The sequence below is a fragment of the Triticum urartu genome, chromosome 7 (assembly GCF_003073215.2).
Source record: "Triticum urartu cultivar G1812 chromosome 7, Tu2.1, whole genome shotgun sequence".
In the NCBI taxonomy this organism is placed as follows: Eukaryota; Viridiplantae; Streptophyta; class Magnoliopsida; order Poales; family Poaceae; genus Triticum; species Triticum urartu.
The window spans coordinates 48570273-48575410 of NC_053028.1; positions in this window are offsets into that span (position 1 = coordinate 48570273).

A 5138-nucleotide genomic window follows, 5' to 3' on the forward strand; every position below is an offset into this window, starting at 1 on the left:
CAAAGAAAGAGTTCTTGCCTGTATTATAAGGTGTGAAGTTGAGTAAGACTCAAAGCCCGACCACGGCAGAAGATAGAAAGAGAATGAAAGTCATTCCCTATGCCTTGGCCATAGGTTCTATAAAGTATGTCATGCTGTATACCAGATCTATTGTATACCCTGCATTGATTTGGCAAGGGAGTACAATAGTGATCTAGGAGTAGATCACTGGACAGCGGTCAGAATTATCCTTAGTGAAATAAGGATATGTTTCTCGATTATGGACGTGACAAAAAGGTTCGTCGTAAAAGGTTACGTTGATGCAAGTTTTTGACACTGATCCAGATGAATCTAAAGTCTCAATCTGGATACATATTGAAAGTGGGAGCAATTAGCTAGAGTAGCTCCGTGTAGAGCATTGTAAACATAGAACTTGCAAAATGCTTACGGATCTGAATGTGACATACCCATTGACTAAAATTATCTCACAAGCAAAACATGATCACACCTTAGTACTCTTTGGGTGTTAATCACATAGATATGTGAACTAGATTACTGACTCTAGTAAACCCTTTGGGTGTTGGTCACATATCGATGTGAACTATGGGTGTTAACCACATAAAGATGTGAACTATTGATGTTAGATCACATGGCGATGTGAACTAGATTATTGACTCTAGTGCAAGTGGGAGACTGAAGGAAATATGCCCTAGAGGCAATAATAAAGTTATTATTTATTTCCTTATATCATGATAAATGTTTATTATTCATGCTAGAATTGTATTAACCGGGAAACATAATACATGTGTGAATACATAGACAAACAGAGTGTCACTAGTATGCCTCTACTTGACTAGCTCATTAATCAAAGATGGTTATGTTTCCTAACCATGGACAAAAGAGTTTTTATTTGATTAACGAGGTCACATCATTAGTTGAATGATCTGATTGACATGACCCATTCCATTAGCTTAGCACCCGATCGTTTAGTATGTTGCTATTGCTTTCTTCATGACTTATACATGTTCCTATGACTATGAGATTATGCAACTCCCGTTTGCCGGAGGAACACTTTGGGTGCCACCAAACGTCACAACGTAACTGGGTGATTATAAAGGAGCATTACAGGTGTCTCCAAAGGTACATGTTGGGTTGGCGTATTTCGAGATTAGGATTTGTCACTCCGATTGTCGGAGAGGTATCTCTGGGCCCTCTCGGCAATACACATCACATAAGCCTTGCAAGCATTGTGACTAATGAGTTAGTTGCGAGATGATGTATTACGGAACGAGTAAAGAGACTTGCCAGTAACGAGATTGAACTAAGTATTGGATACCGACGATCGAATCTCGGGCAAGTAACATACCGATGACAAAGGGAACAACGTATGTTGTTATGCGGTCTGACCGATAAAGATCTTCGTAGAATATGTAGGAGCCAATATGGTCATCCAGGTCCCGCTATTAGTTATTGACCGGAGACGTGTCTCGGTCATGTCTACATTGTTCTCGAACCGTAGGGTCCGCACGCTTAACGTTACGATGACAGTTATTATGAGTTTATGCATTTTGATGTACCGAAGGTTGTTCGGAGTCCTGGATGTGATCACGGACATGACGAGGAGTCTCGAAATGGTGGAGACGTAAAGATTGATATATTGGAAGCCTATGATTGGACATCGGAAGTGTTCCGGGTGAAATCGGGATTTTACCGGAATACCGAGAGGGTTACCGGAACCCCCCGGGAGCTAGATGGGCCATAATGGGCCTTAGTGGAAAAGAGAAGGGGCTGCCCTAGATGGGCTGCGCGCCTCCCCCTTCCCCTTGTCCTATTAGGACTAGGAAAGGGTGGCCGGCCACCTCCTCCTCTTTTCCCCTTCGAGGAATCCTAGTTGGACTAGGATTGGAGGGGGAATCCTACTCCCAGTGGGAGTAGGACTCTCCTGCGCCTCCCCCCTTGGCCGGCCAGCCCCTCCCCCTTGGATCCTTTATATACGGGGGCAGGGGGCACCTCTAAACACACAAGTTGATCCTTGAGATCGTTCCTTAGCCGTGTGCGGTGCCCCCTGCCACCAAATTCCACCTCGATCATACCGTTGTAGTGCTTAGGCGAAGCCTTGCGTCGGTAGTACATCAAGATCGTCACCACTCCGTCGTGCTGACGGAACTCCTCCCCAAATCTTTGCTAGATCGGAGCCCGGGGATCGCCATCGAGCTGAACGTGTGCTAAGAACTCGGAGGTGCCGGAGTAACGGTACTTGGATCGGTCAGATCGGGAAGAAGACGTACGACTACTTCCTCTACGTTGTGTCAACGCTTCCGTTGCGATCTACCAGGGTACGTAGATCAGACTCTCCCCCTCGTTGCTATGCATCACCATGATCTTGCGTCTGCGTAGGAAATTTTTTGAAATTACTACGTTCCCCAACACCATAGCCCAGACACTCTTTGCCATTGGACAATCAATAAGGGCGTGCTTCCAGTTGTCCTCAGCTCCATTGCATATTTTGCACAAACTAGATTCAGATATATGTCTCTCAAATCTGACTCCCTCGGTTGGTATTGAGTTATGAGCCAACCTCCATAAAAAGTTTTTCAACTTTGCTGGAACCTTAGTCCCCCATAAGCTGCACCATTGTTGCTTTTTTGCATTGCTATCTGAATTCCCTCCAGTCCCCTCAAGCCAATCCTCTCTTCTCCTCATTTCTTTAAGCATTCAGTAGAATGACCTTATAGAGAAATGGCCATGGCGTTCATACTGCCATGCCCAGCAATCATCTGTAGGGATGGTCTATAATGGTATGCCAAGTATCTTCCGGGCGTCAATAGGTTGTAAGTGTCCGAGAACTTTTCCTCGGTTCCAGCACCTCTCCATGCTTTCGATGAGGTCTGCTACCAACTCAGGTGGATTAGTGGACCGAGGATGTACAGTACGCATCATAAAATCCCTCGGGATCCAATTATCATTCCAAATGCTCGTGGTTCTCCCGCCTCCTATTCTTCTAACTAGGCCTTGCTTGAGGACCTCCTTTCCCTGAACAATAGCTCGCCATATTTGAGATGGATGATTCCCAAGCTCTACATCTAAAACTTCACAGGATGGGTAGTAAACGGCCTTCAGCAAGCGTGCACTTAGAGATTCAGTATCATGTATCAAACGCCACGCTTGTTTGGCCACTATTGCAAGATTAAAAAGATGTGTGTCACGGAAGCCCAAACCACCCATGTACTTAGGTATAGTATGTTGGGGAACGTTGTAATTTCAAAAAATTTCCTACGCACAGGCAAGATCATGGTGATGCACAGCAACGAGAGGGGAGAGTGTTGTCTACGTACCAACGCAGACCGACTGCGGAAGCGATCACACAGCGTAGAGGAAGTAGTCGTATGTCTTCCCGATCCGACCGATCCAAGCACCGTTACTCCGGCACCTCCGAGTTCTTAGCACACGTACAGCTCGATGACGATCCCCGGGCTCCGATCCAGCAAAGCGTCGGGGAAGAGTTCCGTCAGCACGACGGCGTGGTGACGATCTTGATGTTCTACCTGTTGGGGAACGTAGTAATTTCAAAAAATTTCCTACGCACACGCAAGATCATGGTGATGCATAGCAATGAGAGGGGAGAGTGTTGTCTACGTACCAACGCAGACCGACTGCGGAAGCGATCACACAACGTAGAGGAAGTAGTCGTACGTCTTCTTTCCGATCTGACCGATCCAAGCACCGTTACTCCGGCACCTCCGAGTTCTTAGCACACGTACAGCTCGATGACGATCCCCGGGCTCCGATCCAGCAAAGCTTCAGGGAGGAGTTCCGTCAGCATGACGGCGTGGTGACGATCTTGATGTTCTACCGACGCAGGGCTTCGCCTAAGCACTACAACGATATGATCGAGGTGGAATATGGTGGCAGGGGGCACCGCACACGGCTAAGGAACGATCTCAATGATCAACTTATGTGTCTATGGGGTGCCCCTTGCCTCAGTATATAAAGGATGGAGGAGGAGGAGGCCGGCCAAGGCCATTGGTGCGGCCAGGATGGGAGTCCTACTAGGACTCCAAGTCCTAGTAGGAGTCCATCAAGAGGGGAGGAAGGGAGAAGGAAGTGGAGGAGTAGGAAAGGTGGCCGGCCCCCTTTTCCCTAGTCCAATTCGGACTAGAGGGGAGGGGGGGCGCAGCAGGCCTTTTCTCCTCTTCCCACTAAAGCCCATCAAGGCCCAATACTTCTCCCAGCGATTTCCCGTAACTCTCCGGTACTCCGAAAAATACCCGAATCACTCGGAACCTTTCCGAAGTCCGAATATAGTCGTCCAATATATCGATCTTTACGTCTCGACCATTTCGAGACTCCTCGTCATGTCCCCGATCTCATCCGGGACTCCGAACTCCTTCGGTACATCAAAACTCATAATATAACTGTCATCAAAACCTTAAGCGTGCGGACCCAACGGTTCGAGAACAATGTAGACATGACCGAGACACGTCTCCGGTCAATAACCAATAGCGGGACCTGGATGCCCATATTGGCTCCTACATATTCTACGAAGATCTTTATCGGTCAGACCGCATAACAACATACGTTGTTCCCTTTGTCATCGGTATGTTACTTGCCCGAGATTCGATCGTCGGTATCCAATACCTAGTTCAATCTCGTTACCGGCAAGTCTCTTTACTCGTTGCATAATACATCACCTCACAACTAACATATTAGTTGCAGTGCTTGCAAGGCTTATGTGATGTGCATTACCGAGAGGGCCCAGAGATACCTCTCCGACAATCGGAGTGACAAATCCTAATCTCGAAATACGCCAACCCAACATCTACCTTTGGAGACACCTGTAGTACTCCTTTATAATCACCCAGTTATGTTGTGACGTTTGGTAGCACCCAAAGTGTTCCTCCGGCAAACGGGAGTTGCATAATCTCATAGTCATAGGAACATGTATAAGTCATGAAGAAAGCAATAGCAACATACTAAACGATCGGGTGCTAAGCTAATGGAATGGGTCATGTCAATCAGATCATTCAACTAATGATGTGATCCCGTTAATCAAATAACAACTCTTTGTTCATGGTTAGGAAACATAACCATCTTTGATTAACGAGCTAGTCAAGTAGAGGCATACTAGTGACACTCTGTTTGTCTATGTATTCACACAT